Consider the following 21,354-nt stretch of genomic DNA (forward strand, 5'->3'; position numbering starts at 1 on the left):
TTGAGGAAAACACAGAGGCCCAGGATCAGCTTCTCATATTCAGTGAACAAGGCAGGCTTCTAATGATGGTCTAAATTGAAACCTTTTCCAGTTAAAAGCAAGGCACTAAGGGGAAAAGTCTATCCCATCATGAACTTTTGGATGCATTTTTTTCATTCCAGAAGTTACAGGAATGGTTTGATTGCTCAGATGCTATGCCCATTTACCAGCATATACAGTTGCTACTATACCAGAAAAATCACAATTTCTGGTTTCATGTCAGAAAGCAGCAAGTGCCCAATTAGTCTTTATATGTATAGATCACATGAAGAGTCAAACTTGTATTTCCTGAAATCCCAATATGAACAATGACTGTATTACAAACTTTCAGCTCGGAAAAACACGAGAGCCTAAAAACAGAGAACACTCCCTCTCTCCTGACAGCAGCAACAGTAGAAGAAGAAGGTCAAATATCTGCAAGGTATTGAATGTGCAAATCACATTTTCTCAAGTAAAAGTGTGTATCAAGAAGAGTTTACTACAGCTTTAATATTAGTGTTCAATGAGGAAAAAACTCAGCCTTTCTTCTCAACAGCCTATAGAATAGCAATAACTGCATAATAGAAATGGCTGTCATAAACAATTATTTAAAGTAAATTGTAATGACACGAAAGTCATGGAAACTATAGTTTATTATTAATACTCTTAAAAGCATTGTACAGCTAAATGATTTTCCCAGGAAATGGTCTGCTAATCTCAATTCCTATGATGGGCAAATGTGCTAAAATATCAAATACCTCTTAAATTTGTTGCAGAGTGGCAAAATTGGGAATGGAGAGACTGAGCCTTTATGTGTTTGAATCTTTGCTAAAGATTACACCTTCCCTGCGAATTAGTCAGACAGAGACTTTAAGCTTTAAAATAAGAAATAACTACTTTATTCTGGAAGTACATACTTGACAGGAAAGAGTTCTACATCCAGCTAACTAACTAAGTTAGAGATGCAAACACTAAGCCTAGTGTTTGCCCTCATGCTTGGAGGAGAGGGAGAGATGAAGAGAATATGTCTGCTCTCCCTCTCAAGAGAAAGGAGAAGAAGGAAGGAGATGTGGTCAACATCCTATGCATATCAGTCTAGTAGGAAGGGAGAGACAGCAGGAGATCAAAGGATAGGTATTAGCCTAGCAATCAGGTCTCCCCTCTAGCTACTTTTTAACCCCATGCAGCCTCAACCCACAAGTTGAACCACATATTCCAACAAAATTCACATACTGGATATCTCTATATAATTTTCAAAACTACATGAAAAACTACAAGGAAGGCAAGATAAAAATCTAACACATACACACACACCAGCTTCAAATTCAGCATCACTAATACAAACTGAGTTTTGTAAGACCAGGTACAAATTAAATTGCAAGAGCATGGTTTAAAGCAGGAATGGCCAAATGGCAGTCACAGAGCTCCATGAGAATCCAACAGGGCCCCTCTCAGTTCTGGAAAGGCTAAGAAACAGCCTCACCAAGCAGCTGCACAGAACGCTGAGGAACATGACTGAAATTATTATTTAGGCTTCAGACTACAAAACAAAACAAGCTGAATACTTAAATGCCCTGTCCCAAAGGAGCAATCAATCAAGCTCTAATGGAAAAGTCATTATCTTTTCCCCTGTAGCACCACTCCTGTAATATCTAGAACCTTCAGACCCAGTACTGAGGCTTCCATGGACAGGATAGTAATTAAGGCTGCAGTCCCATGCACACTTTACCTGGGAATAAAGGCCACTGAACTCAATTGGCTTTATTTCTGAATAGACATGCATAGGATTGTGCTGTGAACTTTTTTTGGTAAATGGACAAGTCACCGCATTTGTTCAGGGCATTAAAACTCCCCCCCCATTATTAAAATGAAATGATGAGACAAATAGTGACGAGCAAGTTAACAGTAACTTGTCCTGCAGATATTAGCAGGTGATGCTTATCTCCATGTAATGATCAAGCTCCACCTGCTGATTTCTGCAGATCAAGCTGTTTGTTCAAAAGGCACAGGAAGACGTTTGGCTGGGCTGTTTTGGGGCAGTCTGCAACCCAATTCATTCCAAGCACAAAGACCACAAAGACCACAAAGAGAAGAAAAGGACTGTCCCATCCTCAGAGTACCTCATATTACCAGTTATATTGTCCAGTTATATTGTCAAGTTAACGAAACTTGGAAGGAAAAGAGAGACAAGGTTTTGAAAATGTTATATGTTTCCATAGTAAAGAGCCAGGACAGCTGCAAACATCACTACAAAAGGGCATAATAAACACATGTCATTCACTTTGTTAGCACTAGAACAAATTTATAAAAAAGGATGCATATCAGTTTTAGTACCTTGTTAAGTTTTATAATCTTCATGCCTTTTAGTTGTGAAATAGTTTCATAAAGGAAGTAACTTCAAAATGTTGGCTTTGTTGGGTTTTAGGACTGTGCCACCTAGTTAAAGAAATATTAATCATATGGTTTTGATTAATGAATTAATTCATGCATATATTTGCATATGAAAACAATATTTCTGAAAGGGAAACAGCATTTTTTAAAATGATCCATACATCAGAAATAGGCAATATGTGAAAGGTAGGAATGCCTTGTCTAAAATAGTGAGAGCCACCCTTGAGGGTTTTTTTGTTTGCACATATTTTAGTGTGAGGGTTAAGAGTCATGAGAGATCCAGTGTGGTGTAGTGGTTAAGGTGTTGGTCTATGACCTGGGAGACCAGGGTTCGAATCACCACATAGACGTGAAGATCACTGAGTGACCTTGGGCCAGTCACTGCCTCTCAGCCTCAGAGGGAGGCAATGGTAAACCCCCTCTGAATACTGTTTACCATGAAAACACTATTCATAGGGTCACCATAAATCGGGATCGACTTGAAGGTAGTCCATTTCCATTTCCATTTTAAGAGTCACATATTTACCTAACCTTGCACTTGTGATGAAAGCAAGCCATTTGGTATGGTTGATCTTTAGATCCCCCTAAATGATTTTAGAAATGGTGCCACTCCACCAACCTCTGGAGGGGGGAAAAACACACCCCTTGATATTCTACGGTACTGAATACTCAGACATTCAGTTTCCCCCACTCTAACTTTGCTCCTATTTGAGATACAAGAATGATTCTGGTCTTAAAATTTCACACTTTTAATGTCCCCCATGTGAGAAGTAGCATGAGGCATTGTCTAGCTGCATACTGAAAATGCTAATTTAAATTGGATACTTAATGCAAATTATATATCCATAGTATATACATATTGTTTCAGGTATGTAGTGGTTTTGTTCTGTTTTGCAGGTATACTTATCTGGAAGAACTCCAAGGTAAGACTATTCAGCTGTGATCAAGGTGCTCATAAGTAAATCCTACCTTTCCATCGAAATCTCCTAGTTTGAAGCCTGAGATGGACTAGGGGAAATGTGTCATATGTCAGGCAGGCACTGGTGTGGACTTGAGGTGTCCCACTAGGGCTCACGTTGTCATCAAGTTCCATGAAATAGGATGCATGCCTGTGGATCTTCCTATCTTGAATTATGTTGAAGTATTTGCTGAACTGATAATTGCCCATCAAGCATCATGGTACAAGAGCTGTCATTTCAAATGTGCACAGTCTAAACTTGCTAGGGCTATTGGCAAGTGGTAATGGGAAAACAATGAAAGTGTGAACATATGACAGGTCAGGACTTGGAAAAAAAGGCCTCATATAAGGGGGGGGGAGGGAGACAGAGATTTACCTGGCTCTAAAGGAACAGATCTATCAAAATTTGAAACTCTGGAAACTAGCAACTGGGTGAAAGAGCTTGCAATCAAGCTCAGGGACAGAATGGTGCTAGTGAAACTGGTAGTGGGTGATCTACCAGCAATGAAAGCCAAATACCACCCTCAGTGTCTTGGACAGTTACAATCAAGACGGATTATTAAGAGCAGGGAAAGAGGATAGCACTTCTATGCACCAACTGAATGGACTTGCTGTGGCTGGCATTTCAGCTTACATCAAGAGCTTCAGGGAAAGTCATCACAAGGGAGCACCAGTATTCAAAATGGTGGATTTGTCAAAGAGGTACGCAGCAGGGATCCAAGCACTTGGCATTCCAGTTTATGACCACTCAACTTGTTTCAAAGGCCGACTACTTACAGACTTCCCACATCTGGAAGCATTAGAAACAACTAGTAAAGACTCCCTCACAGATTTCAGAGCTGATACTGATGAGGTGGTGAGGGAATCCATCCAAAGGAACTTTGAAGATGAGGGTATACAGCCCCAGAGAACTGTAGAAATAGTGCAATGAAGATATGCTCGCTCATACTCCTTGTGAATGGAAAGAAATGTCTGCTGAATCCCAGAAATTTTCCATTCCTGCTTCTCTAACATCCAAATGATTTTGTTGGGTCCAGGAACACTGTCAACTGATGCCGATATTGAATGTACAGACTAAGCTGTGTTGTCAATTCTCAATTTTCATGCAGTTAAAAGAAGCAGAAGTAAAGGGACCAGTTGGCATCATAAGAGACATAGAGAGACTCCTATACATGGGTTTGAAGCTCTATGGAGAAACTTGCAAGTAGGAACTTGTAGACACCAGTTTCAACCTGGGTTTCAGAGTGTCATATGATCAGGTCAAATCAATGACAACAGAACTTGCCAACCAAGTTTGTGAAACCTATCACAAAGAGAATGCCATGTGTCCTCAATCACTCAGAAATTGAGTTTTCACACCAGCAGATAACATTGACTAACTGCTCTTCTGCCACAGCAACAAATGCATCCCATGGTATAGCTAATTGTATCATGCCGCATGCAGCCCATGAAGGCATGCCAAGGCAAAATTTTCCAACTATTGATGAAATGAGAGGGGAACAGTATGTTAGAGGAGTCTTCCAGCCAAATATGCTGCTGTACCTCCTCTTTTCCTGAATAGTAATGCATGTGAATGTGGCTCCATGCCACTAAATACCTACAGTATGTAATCTCAACTTCTTCTCCATTGACCAAGGAGTTTGTGAGAGGTGCCAATGAATGCAAACCCTGGGCTGTGTTCCATGTATCACAGAGTCCATTGTGTCAGCAACAGCTCACCAAGATAGCCATGATGCTGCTCTTTTCAGAGTTGTCCCACTCCATGGCAATGACTTTTGATACAATGAACATGGTAAAACGTGCAGTTGTTAATCTGAATCCCAGGCAGGTGCTAATTATCACTCTTGATCAACCTCTTTATGCAATCAGCAAACAGATACAATTTCTGAGACCAGAACACATGGTGAAGATCATTTTATTATGATGCTTGGTGGACTACATACAGAAATGACTGGCCTTAGAGCAATTTGACACTGGCTTGATGGCACTGGATGGGTGGGTATTCTTGTTCAAGTTGAAGTCACTACACAGGGCAAGGTAGAGGCTAGAATCAAAGCTTTGCACATTACACACACAAGATATGCTCATCAAGCTACTGTATTCCCTGAAAAAGAAGACATATAAGGCATACAGAGGTGATGATCCATGTTACCTTTATCGTGAATGGGATAAAGAAAGGTGCAGACTCTATCCTCAGCATCAGGTCTGCACCTTACTAATGCAGATGCCAATTCATTTGTGCCATTTGGCAAGCAAATTCTAAGAAATAATCTAGAGGGAATGGGCAGGTTGCTGCCATGGTTCTTTGCCCTGAAGCATATCCACTATGCATGTTGGCTCTCAAATCATGTTAGGAAAGTGGTGAACCTGGAAGAGAAGTATCCCGATATCGCAACTCAATTTAGATCAGGAGCATTTGTAGCAAGGAAAACTGGAATACAATTCTCTAGTATTGCTTTAGATCAAGCCCATGAACAGGTTAATGCTCCTATAAAAGGAGATGGAAACATAGTTGCTCTCACTGAGAATTCTAAATCCTTTGAAAAATGGATCCTGGCCAGCCCAGAGTTGTCCACTATGGTTCACAATATCCATATCAGCGGATCTAGATCCTGTGGCAGGCAAGCATCACTAGGACAACAAATCAGCCCAGCTCTATTTTAAAAAAAGATGCAAAACCCTTTGTGTCTTTACTGGAGAGCCAAGGAAATCCATTTTTGGAAGACAGCACCAATCTATACAACATGGATATAAAGCAGGTGGCAGATATTGCTGTTGTGAAGGGGGTCCAGAGAATTAAGGTAGATGGGAAACAGCAATATGACAAGTTTGTGAAGGAAAGGCTGCAAGAGTGTTCTAAGGGTGTAATGGAAACCATCAGTTTGAACAAGTTCCTCACATTCAGCAAGCAGAAGAAATCTACAAAGAGTAAAGCAGATGTAAAACTTGTAGGACTGAAAAATTATTGCTCTCTCTTCAGTAGATTGTACATAGTATGCCAGACAAGATGAGGTGATTCTGAATAATTCTTCATGCATGAGTACCAGTCATACCTACTATTGCTTGCAACATCCATCCATGCTTCTCAAAATCTGACCTGGTAAACTGCCTTCTTACTACGACTGAGCAAGCAACTGTCTGCACTGAATACAGAGGTCTGACATTTCTCATAAAAAACTCATAAGCAATCCGTTTCCAGAGCCCAATTCTGTACATATAAAGCTGTACAAGAACACGCAAAGTGTAAACACTGAACAAACAGTGCCTTTTTTTCCTTCTTCACACGTATGAATTTTAGTTTCTCATGAATTTAAAAAGGGGGAAGGTACAGTCATGAGCTACGAACTGACTTGTGAATTCTCTATAAATCTAAATAAAGAAGAAAGCATTTAATTGAATCAGACCTGATCCTTTGCTAAGAATAGGACGTTCTGAGCTTTTTAGGCACATAGGGTAAAATGTATGTTTCTTAAAATTCTCTTACCAGCCTCCAATAAGTAAAACAGGTAATTAATCTTTGTACAACTTTTCAGTTTTAAGTTTTCATTCAAGAGCTTGAGACAGAAGACAGCTAGATCCAAATAGCTGCTTGCTTCCAGCTACAACCCCCTTCCCCCATGTCACATTCAACAACATTCCAGAGGGGGCCCTGACCTTCATGACTGGCTTTTTCTTGGGAGCGGTGAGAGACCACAGCAGGGGTGCAGTGGGAAGTAGTATGACAGCTGTGTTCGACTAGTGGGATTCTTGCAGTTCTTAGGATCCAACCTAGTTTGGGTTTTTTCCAGAGTTGAAAGTGATTCTATGCAGGTACAATTTCTTATAGTGTGTGTGTTTATTGACTAGAGATGACGGTGGGATAAATGTGTGTGTTCATGGTGGGTCACAATAGCTCTATTGTGCCAGTTACAATTCTAATCTGTCTTCAGTCAAGTTCCTTATGACTAATACAAGGAAACATGTTTGTGTTTATGTTATGTCTGCTTCACAACAGGTATAATCCATACTGCTTTTTGAAGATTTTCAAAGATGCAGTCAACTTTTGAATGTTCTTTTGATACAAAGAGCCAAGCATAATAAGATTTGTTATTGTATAAGGGTGCGGGAGGAAGGTTAATTAGACAGAACCCTCCCTAGCTACCATATTAAAATGAATAAAATAATCATTAGAACATCACTTGTCTATAAACAACCACTGTGTGAGATCAGCTCAGAAGAAAGTACCAGCAAGTAAAATACAAAAAAAGGGGAAACAGCACATTGTAAATCAGATTTTACCCTGGCTTGAGACTTTTTTTTCCCAACAGGACAAAGTTATACTAAATCTGAGGATCACAGAATCGGAAGGTTTGTCATTAGGGCAAGATTCAATGTAGTGCAAGCAGCCATCCATTCACACAATGGGGTATCTGTTTGAGCAATGGGGCTTTTTCCTCCCTCTATAGCTCCTCTACATAATCCAAAATCTGCTCTGAAGGATTGGGGGTGAGGGGGAGAAAAGAAGCTAAAAGTGCAGTTGTGTATGTGGACTTTCTTTGTAGAAAAGGACAGGCATCATTGGATATCACTCATTATATACTGCTAATTATGAAGATATTGAATAGCATAAGATGCAGAATTAAATCTGTAGAGTGTTACTGGATACTACAAAGAACACACAGTAGATCAACTGGACTCTGCTGTTTTTGCTATCATGCAGAATTGGCTTATGAAATGCCACAAAGTGATCCAATGGAGCACAGAAAGAGGATGGTACACCTTCAAGCCCTGCATGTTCCTTGTGGTCAGAAGGACCTACCTGCACAGGTAGCATAATTCTACTCTTCAGGAGCAGGAGGCTAGTCTATGCCAGCAGGTGTTTGGTGCACCACAGTCAGACCTGGTCATACACAGCTGAAAAAACCTGACCATCATTACATGAACATCAGCAAAAAGGGGGGTTCACCCCTACTTGGCTTGCATCTCAAGTGAAGTAATGCCTATTCAGTGCTGTAGATGTTTATATACTACATATCCCTATTCTTGCATGTTAAGTGGCTTAGTTATGTTCCTAACTTGTGATAGGATTGTTAGTTACTGTAGGTGACTGGCACAGCACAACCTGAAACTCTGATTGCAATTTAAGCAGCTAAACTAAGAGAATAAGCAACTTCATTCTGTCTGGAGACACAATAAAATTCCTTCTTTATGTTATTTGCAACCCTTGAAGGAAATATAGCATTAAAGTATCCAATGTGAAAGTTGCAATGGGTTCTTCTTTGAGTCCTCTCCAAAACTCCCATACTGCTAACCAGAACAAACCTACCTGTTTATCTATGCTGACCTTTTGTATCTCTCAAGTTGATCTACAATATATTGTGTGCAAATAAAACTGCAATCATAAGTAAGCTTACTAGGAAAGAGTCCCACTGAATGCATTTGATATTTCGAAGTAAATATGCTTAGGCCAAGGCTATAAAAGTACTACCAAAGTTACTGAAGTTCATACCCAGAAACATAAGCCATGTATGAATTCTTCAGCAATATTTTCACAGTAAATGAATTTGTATCCTTTTTATGGAGGACTCAAGTTGAAAGATGGTGAAATTTGTACGGCTACTGCACATAGCTGTAAAATCTAAAGGGAACATGGGCTATGGGCAAATTTTTCATTATTTAATTTTTAAAAAAAGAACCCAAACCTGCCCTTCTCTCCAGCTCTTCTGCAAATGTGAGAGCCATTATAAAATAAAAAAACCCAGATATATAGTGTGAATGTACAGTTGCATCCTACAGGATGGGCTACTTAGATTCAACACAGTAAGTAAATCCTACAGGTGTGGTGCCTCCAACACCTGCTGACACAAGCTTTTGGCATCTAGCCTTATGCTCCTTAAAATATAAGTACGGTATATTATGTATGCAATTATATTATGTATGCAGAGTTATAGGTCCTTCTGTAATCAATTTGCCTAGACAGAGCAATGGAAAAATTTGCCCCTATCCTAATGAGGCACAACTTAGCACAGTATGATGCAGCTCTGAGATCAATTCTTCTGTTTGTTTTTTAAATGATTATGATAAAGAACATGTGTGTGTTAATAGTATGGATTCTTCCTGAATATGCTGAATGTCTAGTGCAGACATGGGCTACAGGGAGGAACCATTTTGTTTGGAAATGAAAATGGACTGCCTTCAAGTCAATCTCGACTTATGGCAACCCTATGAATAGGGTTTTCATGGTAATCTGTATTCAGAGGTGGTTGCCTTCCTAGACACATTTTGACTGTGTCTATGTTAACTCACTCAGCTAATTTTTAAGAATCAGTAAGTGTTAAAATATCCAAAAACTCTAAAACACACTGGCCTCGTTCCCAAGTAATGCTAAACCATGGTTTCTAAAAAAAAAAGTTACTGATGAGTAGTTCCAAAGATAAACAAACTAACCAGGACTTATTTCTCCAAAGTTGGGTTTGTTTTACAGCTGCTCTTGTCTCTCTGTAGCCTGGTGATCATCAGGAGTAGGGTGGCCAAACAAACCATGGTTAAGGAAGGGCGTCAGGTTTCCATGTAACACCAAGTTATTGTTAAAACAAATCAAGGTTCATAAACCAGCAAAACATGGCTTCAGATTGTGGTTTGTTGGCAGTAGTAAACAAACCATAGTTAAGCTGCTGAGCAAGGTTTCAGGCAATCATTCAAACAAAGCATCGTTTAACCAGCCATTGTTTAACAAACCACAGCTCAGTGTTGTATGAAAACCATGCCACATTCTTCACAGTAGTAAGAAGGAAAATATTAAGCAGAATCCAATAAAGAGTTAGTCTAATGAGGGGCAAGTGTTTTTGAATATCTGATCACTGACAATCTATTTTCAGAAGCAGGTAATAAGAGACTTTACAGCTAGTGCTAAAATGATCTTTTAGAAAAACTTCTGAAATAATGATACATTCAAAGGCTATTTATAAGGTCATTTGTACCACAAGCTGCTTTGCATTTCTATATGCTCATTTGAAAGCATGCTAGGTACTTGGATAAAATAACAAATACCCCATGCATATACATTTTACTGTGTATCTATTTTGTTGATAAATTATAATCATCCTTTGCTCGTTCCACTATTTCTAACAAACATGATTGAGACTGGAATAGCGTTTTAATTTCCACATTATATAAATCATTTAAGTAGTTGTCATGTAAGACATTCTCTGTAATTATTCATCTTCCATTAAGTAACAATGTTTAGGCTGCAATTCTACATATACTTACTTGGGAAGAAATTTCATTGAACACATTTAATGTATGATTAAGCAGATAGAGAAATAAGTCTGAGCTGAACTGAAAACAAACCTTACAAGGGGTAGAGGAAAGAATTATCTTCTAATTGCTACTGAGTGATAATGCTCAGAGGGACCATCCAGTTTCTCTTACAAAAGGTGAGGATATGACGCCTTTAACTGTACCTGCCCTCTCTGCTGAAAACAGATTCTATTAGACAAAAGAGGAAGTAAATGTTCCAGTATGTCAGTGAAAGAACAAGCTATTGTTCATGCAAGCTAGTTTCATGAAAGATATACTGCTTCAGAGCTGGCTTGTAAAATGAATTAAATGCAGACGAGAAATTATCTAGAAATAGATTTACCGCATTCAGCGACATTAGATTATCAATAGGGACAAAAACTTCACTGATGTGTCAAAATAAAGATTTAAAAGAAATAAATTATGTATATATAAAAAACCATGGGACCCATACAAATTTTGCTTTCACATGACAGATTCAACAGCATTTATTTTAAGTAATTCTAGAAATGAACCAATACCATGATTTAGAACAGGAATTGGCAATCTCTGGTCCAGAGTCCAAATGCAACCATCCAGCGACTCTCTCCAGGCCATGCCCCTTCTCAATGACAAGCCCCTCACTGCCCTTCTCTGTGCCCCCCCCCAATGATTTTGCCTGGCTGGAATGTGTTGAAATACTTCTTGCTTGCCTACAAGGAGAATGGAGAGAGATGGGGAGAGGGGTGTCGAGAAACCTCTGGCTGGAACATAGCGTACTGTACAAAGGTAAAAAATACATGTGCTCCTCCATCCACATTTGCCTCTGGCCCCGCCCACCACAGGCATGACCCACTCTCCCAGAAAGTTGCCTATGAGTTAATTTTGCCTTTGGGCTGGAAAAGCTTCCCTATCTCTGGTTTAGCACTACTTCAGTGGACAGACCTCCTCCCAGGCTCCCCCATTCCCTTTCCTGTGCATGTGCTGCCAAGAGGGATTAGGAGCTTCTGCTTTCAATTTCCCTTATACACAACTTGCTGTTTAGTGAGTGCCTTGGAATATCACAGAATCATAGAGTTGGAAGGGACCTATAAGGCTATCTAGTCCAGCCCCCTGCTCAATGCAGGAATCCAAATATGGTTTAATACTGACAAACTTACAAGATCTGAACAGGGTGGTCCACAACAGATGTTATTGGAGGTTGCTGATTCACAGGGTCGCCATAAGTCGTAATTGACTTGAAGGCACATAACAACAACAACAACAACAAATGGATAGTTTCAAACTAACCATAATCTCTGGTTTGTGTAAACCAATGAGTTATGTTTAATGGAAAACAAGCAATGTAATGTCATACCTAACACATTTTCTTCTAGTTCTTTCAAGTTCTTCATTCATCATCCCACTTGCTACAGCAAGAGGATGCCACATCATCAGTAAGGGAATACATTTTTTTCCCCAGAGCATCTACTAAGATTCATCATGATATAATGAGATGGGGACGTTGGTCTGCATTATCTCTCAGTGATCCTCCTCCTCACAATCCCGTGAGCCTGGTTGTAAAGAGAGCCTGCTAGAGGGGGTCAAACCAGTTGGACAAGTTTTGCCTGGCAGATTCCATTTTGGTGGATGGATTGGTGCTGATGGGCCTGAATGTCTGACTTCTGCATAACTAAGGAAATGGCCAAAGATACCTTCTGGAGTGGGGCATGTCTTTCTTCCTGCAGCTTCCATCTCTCTGCAGGGAACAATGTCATCAAGCTGTTTGTGAAGAAGGTAAATGTTTAAAGTCAGGCTGAGAGAAGGATATATTATGGAGGGCTTAATTGCTCTGTAGGAATCATGATGGTGCTTACAGTTCTACTAGAAATCTGATGGGGAGCAGCATAGCATGGGACATCTGTTGGGGTGTTTAATGCTGTGAACCTCCACCTGTGCTCAACCTGTAAACATGTGTAATATGTATCACAGAATACTGACAGGTCTCCAATGACATCATTCTGAAAGAAATGAAACCAGAAATAAACGCTTTAACCTCTACTCTGAGAATTGGGGTGTGAGCACGTAACAATATCTACAAGGAGCGGGAATTTTACTACCAACAAAAATTTCAAATAATATGCAGTGAATGCAATTTAAGGAACATAATGTACAAAATGCAGAGAAAAGGAGTTGGATGGGGCTCTCCCTCAATAACACAAATCATGAACAATTTCCAGTGTGGTATTTTGTGTTTCACCTTCTGGGGAAAATGAACAAGTGAACTACCATCACTATTATCCACATATATACCCACAAATTCCAGCAGAGTCAAACTTCTCTGTTACATTTTAGGGGAAATGAAAATGTTAAGCTTTCTTTATATTTAGCTTACTGAGAAAGATGGGGGGGACTATACTTGGCTAGCAAGACAGATTTGAAGGTATCTATATTAAAAAGCAAAAACAAAATCATCCTGGGTCATAGATTTAGTTCATATAGCCTTGACTTAGAGCACAATCCAAATTCCCATCCCCAGCTGGCAGGTATTTGCAGAGTAGTAGGGCTATTGCCGCATCCACACCCCTTATTGCTTATGGCAGCCATGGTGAAAGGAGGTGGAGGGTGGAGGGGGCAGGTTGATTGGGCCCAATGCCATTGTGCAACAACAGTGAGACCAGTTCAGGATCCAGTGGACCCTGGGCCAGCTCACTCCTATCCCCTACCTACCCTCAGAATGTCCGGTTTCAGGATTCTCTGCTGGCACTCCCAGCTGCCCATTCTGTGGTTAGCAGAAGAACAGCTCAGCCAGGAGAGCTGGGTGGAGGGACACCTCTGCCTAATCCAACACACTCACATTCAGGGCCTAGTACAAAGGGGGGTTGGGTTGCTTTCCCAAGCAATGCTTACAACGGATTTTCATCTCTTAGGCTCCTTCTCAATGTTCACCCACTCCAAGATCTTGAGACAGGACAGGAATCAAAATCAATAAAAGCATATAGTTGAATGTAAAGCTTCTTACAATAAAGGACAATTGTCATAACATAAGTGCCTCCACAAATATTCCCACACTACATGGGAAAATTTTATTATTCTCCCTCACCAAAGTTATCAGAGAAATATTAAGCTAGCTCAGAGCTCTCTTTGATGGCAATGGTGATCAGACGGGTTACAGCCCCAAACTGTCACACTTATCTTTTCAGGCTTGCATAAGGACCTGGACCATGAACTCCTTTTTGACTGTTGGTGCATTTAGAGGAGGGCTGTCATCAAAGAAATATTAATTAATTATTAATGAGTTTTAATTTGATTAACTGGTTGATCAAATCTGCATATTATTTACAGGGAGGGAGAGAAGCAAAATTTTAAAAAAGTTAGAAGACTTATGTCAGACTGCGGTTACTGAACAGCAGTACAAAAGGGAGGGCTAGGAGTATTATTAAACCTCTCCTACATCCAAACACCAACTGTACCACAATACTTGAAGGAAGTATTCTCAGGGACTATAGTATATTAAAACATATCTGTTCTACTAACTAGCTTTACTAATTAGCATTTTAAAAGATGAACCAAAATGTACTCTATTATTTCTAATACTGCCATCTTTTTTTAAAAAAACCCTGAAACTATAGTTTTAGGAATGGCGTTGTGAGATAGAGAGGAAAGGGGATCTGGGGGAAAAAGGAAACTATATTCAAACAGTTATGTCAACATTTAACAGTTAATCCTAAAATGCATTCATTTTGTTCCAGGGTACCAATCTAAACAAACAACTGATTCTCAGTAAAATCTAGAATAAAAAAGAAAATCACAAAGTGATTTGCTTTTGAGTTTGTATTTATGAGCTATGTTCCCATGAAACCACGAATGTCAAATATACTTCCATCATTCACTGTTCCGGTATCTGCAAACATGATCTAGAAACTCTAGTTATAGCTTTGCAAGAAACAAGTTATAAAACAGCAACATAAAGAGCACAGCGTACAATTCCTACATATATTCAATGTCTAATGAAAATTATAACTAGCAAAGTATGTGATTCAAGCTTGTTACAAATGGCAGCAGATTTATACTTCTGCAACACTCTGTAGTACCTGCTTCTACCAGAGCGAAAACACTGCTGAGATAGCAATATTACAAAATGAAGAATAGTTTAGTGTGAAGTCAACTGGCTATTTCAAATACAACTGGATACTGTTTGTAGTATGATTTGTTTTATTATGTGGATACTGTTCACACAGTGGAGAGCAAGGCCTACTCACAGACACATTCTGCTGGATATTGAAGACACACCTGTTTAGACTACTTAAAATGGCAGGCTTTGGGCCTTTGAACACATAAATGGATCCATTTTACTTGGTAATGTTGAAAGAAGTCAGCGTTCCACACAATCTCAGGAAGAACATTTATGCTTCTTTAAAATGCACTAGCTTTCAAATAAAAGAAGCAACATTCAAGAGCAGATCCCCAAATTGTTAACACCACCTGGAAACAAATGCAGATACTCTCAAATACATTCTGACATACTACAAACAGCTGTTGTGGGCTGCACCACCCCATTAAGGGTTCCTGGGAAAGTTAGTATCATAAAATTTTCCTATTACGTACAAGACTCAGCAAGCAGATTAACTGACCCCAGTTGTCTCATGACATGTAATGCCTCTAATTTTTTCTGATGATTTTTGCATTATGTACTACAACATGCAAAGGGCAGACAATGAAGGAGAGATGTAAACAAAACAAAAATAAATCAAGCAAACTAGTGCAGTCAAACCCTAAATGCACATTGCTTAGCCTTCTTGAAATTGTCTTCCATGGAAGAACCATTGCTATTTGTCTGTGTTCCACACTCTAGTATTTCCATAAGAGTTCTTGGCAACAAGGAAAAGGAATACAACAACAATAAGCTTTAGGTCGTCACATAAAGCCTGTTTGCCTGACAAGTCTCTTAGAGTGTCCTGCTTCAATTGTGAATGTAATTGTAGTTTTAAGAAGGTTCTTAAAGTATTATGTCACTTACTTAAAATAAATATTTATACCTTTTAACTACTTGTCTTTTTTTATCCCCAGCATAAATGCAAGAAGAAAGGAAAGCCTACTTACCAACAACCAGGTGTTTGCCAATGGACAAGTAAATAAACTAAACTAACTAACTAAAATTAACTAAATTAAAGATGTAAGTTTACTAGAAGCTGTTGTTTCACCAAAAAATATACCTGTGTCAGAGTCAAAACATCTTTATAATAGTTTCTCTGTTGCGATTTTTAATAAATTGGTTAATGGGAGTAATTTTCTCTCCTAGAATTGTTTTTGGAGAAACAGCATTTATTCAAGGTGGAGGACTTCACACATGACTTTTCTACACTAAGACTATGCAAGGGGGGAAAGATGTGAAGAAATCCTTGGGCTATTTTAAATAGAATCACCAATGGAGATATGGGGTAAACATGTAACTCATTCTATACCTGACACTGACCTCTCAAACACAGAATTCATTATTATAATCCAGGTAATTGTTGGCAAATCTGCAAGTACAAAACTTAATACCTTCAAACATCTTGCAATACACTCCTTATCTGCTAGCAGGGCTACTACATGTAGTTATTACCTGCACATAATTAGCTGCATGCAATTGAAGTGTTGTGAGTTACTACCTCTGGATCTGGGATATGCAAGTATTGCTAAACTAAAATTTTAGTTTAGCTAGTTTATACTTAAAAATTTAACAAAGTCTACTACCTCATCAGAGTAGCCAAATTAGGTTTCTATTACTCTTTTAGCAGCCTTACCTCTGACACAAACTAATATACTATATTAGACACCTGAAGATGATGGCTATACACAGTGCTATACGAAATAAATGTTAGCAAGCCTTAGATAATTAAAAAACTTTGATTCCCCAATGGCTTGCATTATTTTCCTACATCCCTTAAAACACACACACACAGACTCAATTAAGTGCTCTGACCTGAAACACAAGTTAAAGCCAAAAGCTTCAATTAGTTATGAGAACTATCAATTATCCTGTTCCCTGACTCCTAACTGATTCTGTTTCCTGACTCCTAACTGAGCAGAGGGAGCTGTGTCAGGTAACCCAGAGGAGACACAAGCGAGCCAGCTCTCAGAGAGCGAGTGAACCAACAGAGACAGCTAACAGGAGTTCGGCAGGGAAGGTCAAGGGGGAGGTCTCTAAAAAACTTTTTTCTCTTGTACGGTGCACCACATATCAGTGGGACTCTCCTATTTACCCTGAAAGAGGACAAGACAAAGCACAGGTCATTCCAATACAAGAAGAAACAAGAGGCAGTAGAGATTATGGATGGGAAGGACACTCCAGTGGTGGTGACCTGCAAGGTGTGCAATGTTTGTTTTCTTGCCTGAGAACAACATGGCATACATGTGCAACAACTGCAAGCTGGGGGCACTGTTGGAAGAAAAAGTGAGGGGTCTGGAACTGAAGAGTATAATATGAAGTTATTACATAGAACGCTAGAACAACAACAGCAAAGAAAAGTACAGGAGCTGAAAGAACAGCAGCATGTTGAAGCAGAAGAGGAGACTGTTGTGGAGAGCAGCAACGAAGTGGAGGAAACTCCATGGAAAAGGTGACAGGAGCAGAAGAGATAAAAGACACCCTTCACAGGTGGAACTACAGAACCACTTCTAGGCACTTGAGGATGAGGCTACAGGACAGTCTGCAGGGGAAGAATTACAGGAGACCCCAAGCAACAGTGAGCACAAGGCTGAAGCTCATTCAAGCAGAAGCAATGAAACCATGCCCCACAACAAGAAGAAGAGAAGAATCGTAGTAGTAGGAGACTCCCTACTGCACATATGCCGAGAAGATCCATGGACTTGTCAGGTATGCTTCCTCCCTGGAGGACAGATTAGAGATGTAACAGAAGAGTTGCCATCCCTCATAAAGCCTGCTGACAAATATCCCTTCCGTCTCATCCATGTGGTAATGAACGATACTGCCAAGGGGAGCTACAAAGAAATAACATTAAACTTTGAAGCTCTGGGGAGGAAACTCAAGAACTTTGGAATCCAGATAGTTTTTTCATCCATCCTTCCACTTCTTAGAAGAGGAGTAGAAAGGGAAAGAAAAATACTCCAGGTGAATGACTGGCTACGTGGGTGGTGCCAACGTGAGAGATTTGGATTCTGGGACAATGGGTTACACTTCCTAGAAAATGGACTGCTGGCAAGTGATGGGTTGCACCTCACAAGGACTGGGAAGAATGTGTTTGGCCACAGCATGGAGAAATTCGTCAGGAGAGCTTTAAACTGAATCCTGAGGGGACGTAAATTTGGTGGTAACAACTAACAAAGGCCTGTGCACAGTAAGAGGAACTGAAGGAACACCTCTAATGAGGCCCAGTAATAGTTTTTGTAAAATGTAGGAAGGAAGCCAGGCCATAAATCACATGGTCTTCGATGTCTGTATACTAATGCCCAAGTATGGGAAATAAACAGGACGTACTTGTACTCTTAATACAGGAGAGTAAATACGACTTTATAGGTATAACTGAAACTTGGTGGGATGATTCCCACAACTGGAATACAGCAGCGGAAGGATATAACTTGTTCAAAAAGAACAGAAGGAATGCAAAGGAAGGCAGAGTAGTGCTATATGTTAAAAATATATATCCCTGCACAGAAATAAAGTTGAATGAGCTGGTAGCTCCACTGAGAGTATCTGGATTAAAATTAATGGGGCAAGGAATAAAAGGAACATGGTGGTTGGAGGCTACTACTGACCACCCAATCAAGGAGAAGATGAGGATGAAACTTTTGAAAAGCAAACTGCCAATGTTTCAAGGAGGCATGATGTAGTAGTAATAGGGAACTTCAATTACCTTGATATCTGTTGGAAGACAAATTCTGCCAAACACGGCCCCTCCAAGAAATTCCTGATTTGTGCTGGAGATAATTTTCTCTTACAGAAAGTAGAGGAAGCAACTAGAGGATTTTAATAGACTCAGAAAATGATAAGTAAGGTTCCATGGCAAGCGATCATAATGAGAAAAGGAGTCCAAGATGGGTGGGAGTTTCTAGAAGAGGAAATTCTAAAGGCACAATGGCAAACAATTATGTCAAGGAAAAAAGGGGGAAGATAGCAGAAGAAGCCAATGTGGATTCCCAGAAAGCTTAGAGATGTCCTGATAACAAAAAAGGGCACATATAGGAAGTGGAAGGAAGGCCAGACCACAAAGGAACAGTACAGACAGGTAGCATGGAATTGCAGGGATGGTGTCAGGAAGGCTAAAGCTGAGAATGAGCTGAGTTTAGTGAGAGATGCCAAAAGCAACAAACAAGCTTTCTTCAGATACATCCATAGCAAAAAGAGAGAGAAAAGAAATTGGGGTCCACAGCTATTCAATGAGGATGGCAAAATGATGACAAAGAAAAGGCAGAAGTGATCAATTCCTACCTTGGCTCAGTCCTCTCCAAAAAGAGGGTCTATGACCCAAACGTGAAGTTAAAGGGGCAGAATTGTAGCTTGAGATTGATAGACAAATGGTCAGGGAATACCTAATCACATTGAACGAGTTCAAATCTCCAGGAAATGGCTGAAGAACTCTCGGAACCACAATCTATTATCTTTGCTAAACTAGGGAGAATGGAGGAAGTGCCAGATGACTGGAGAAGGGCTGATGTTGTCCCTATCTTCAAAAAGTGCAAAAAGGAGGAACCTGGGAATTACAGACCAGACAGCCTGGCATCAATGCCTGAGGAAATTCTGGGGCACATTATAAAGCGGTCAGTCTGTAAGCACCTTGAGAACAATACAGTGATTACTATAAGCCAACATGGATTTATCAAGAACAAATCCTGCCAGACTAATCTTATCTCATTTTTTGATTGGGTAACCTCCATGGTAGACAGTGAGAATGCTGTGGACATAATATATCTTGACTTCAGCAAAGCTTTTGACAAAGTGCCTCATGATATTCTGATTAGCAAGCCTGCCAAATGTGGGTTGGATGGAACAACTGTCAGGTGGAACCACAGTTGGCTACAGAATCGTACACAAAGAGCGCTTATCAATGGTTCTTTCTCAGACTGGGGGGAGGAAATGAGCAGGGTACCGCAGGGTTTAGTCCTGGGCCCAGTGCTCTTCAACATTTTTATTAATGACCTGGATAGGGAGGTGCAGGGAATGCTCATCTGATTTGCAGATGATGCAAAATTGGGAGGGATAGCTAATAACTTGGATGACAGAAACAAAATTCAAAGGGCTCTTGATAGGGTGGAGAATTGGGCTGAAAACAACAGAATGAAATTCAACAGGGCTAAATGCAAAGTTCTACACCTAGGAAAAAGAAACCAAATTCACATTTATAAGATGGGGGATACTTGGCTCAGCAATACGACATGTGAGAAGAATCTTGGGATTGTTATTGATCACAGATTGCAGAAGAGGAGCGCTACTCCTCCCCCACCCTACTGAGGGGCCCCTGTAGTCCCAGGGGCCCTCAGCCAGGGCCCAACCTGGCCGCCCTTTAGCGCCAGCCCTGAAGCCAACAGCAGCTGCAAAAAAAGGCAAATCTATTTTAGGCTGCATTAATAGAAGTATAGTTTCCAAGTCATGTTAAATATTGGTTCCCTTCTATTCGGCACTGGTTAGGCCTCATCTTGAGTACTGTATTCAGTTCTGGACCCCACACTTTAAGAAGGATGCAGACAAACTGGAACGGGTTGAGAGGAGGGCAACGAGGATGATCAGGGGACTAGAAACAAAGCCCTATGAAGGGAGACTGAAAGAACTGGGCATGTTTAGCCTTGAGAAGAGAAGACTGAGGGGAGATACGATAGCACTGTTCAAGTATTTGAAAGGTTGCCACACAGAGGAGCAGGGCTGTGGAGTCGGAAGCAATTTTCGGTGGAGTCGGAGTCGGTAGAAATGTCCCGACTCCGACTCCTTCACAAATGGCAAATGTGTATTAACTAGTAATAACAAATTTACTGTAGTAAAATGGTAGCACAAGGCATTTCATCACCACCACGTGAATCCAGAGCTTGGAAAAGTTACTTTTTAAAACTACAACTCCCATCAGCCCCAGGGATTGAGCTCGTGGGAGTTGTAGTTCAAAAAAGTAACTTTTCCAAGCTCTGGATTCACGTGGTGGTGATGAAATGCCTTCTGCTACCATTTTACTACAGTAAATTTGCTATTACTAGTTAATATACATTTGCCATTTATGAAGGAGTCTGAGTCAGACAGTAGAAAAATAGAGGAGTCGGAGTCGAAAGTCTGGCATACCGACTCCACAGCCCTGCAGAGGAGGGCCAGGATCTCTTCTCAATCGTCCCAGTCAGCAGGACATGGAATAATGGGCTTAAGTTACAGTAAGCCAGATTTCGGCTAAACATCAGGAAAAACTTCCTAACTGTTAGAGTGGTATGACAACTGAACCAAATACCTAGGAAGGTGGTAGGCTCTCCAACACTGGAGGCATTCAAGAGGCAGCTGGACATCCACCTGTTGGGTATGGTTTAATTTGGATTCCTGCATTGAGCAGGGGGTTGGACTTGATGGCCTTATAGGCCCCTTCCAACTCTATGGTTCTATGATCCATCACAACCTAGCAAGGCAAGAAATTAGATTTTGTACCAAATATATACCTCATGGCCCACAACACTAACATACATAATTATATTTTATTTTACAAATAAAATTTATAATTTATTTATTTATTTATTTATTTATTTGATTTATATCCCACCCTTCCTCCCAGTAGGAGCCC

The 21,354-nt window shown here is 40.1% G+C and overlaps 1 protein-coding gene across 6 annotated transcripts in view; it reads right to left on the reverse strand.

The window, feature by feature from the left end:
- The window catches only part of PIP5K1B (phosphatidylinositol-4-phosphate 5-kinase type 1 beta), a 151,806-nt gene that overhangs the window by 124,253 nt on the left and 6,199 nt on the right, over nucleotides 1-21,354 (reverse strand). Inside the window, exon 2 of one of the 6 annotated variants that reach the window (XM_061628675.1) lies at nucleotides 2,353-2,454. The exons of the other annotated variants lie outside the window; for them this stretch is intronic. The gene's annotated coding sequence lies outside the window, so the exon portion shown is untranslated. The remainder of the gene's footprint in view (nucleotides 1-2,352; nucleotides 2,455-21,354) is intronic. 6 annotated transcript variants of the gene reach the window in all.

The sequence above is a fragment of the Rhineura floridana genome, chromosome 1 (assembly GCF_030035675.1).
Source record: "Rhineura floridana isolate rRhiFlo1 chromosome 1, rRhiFlo1.hap2, whole genome shotgun sequence".
Lineage (NCBI taxonomy): Eukaryota > Metazoa > Chordata > Lepidosauria > Squamata > Rhineuridae > Rhineura > Rhineura floridana.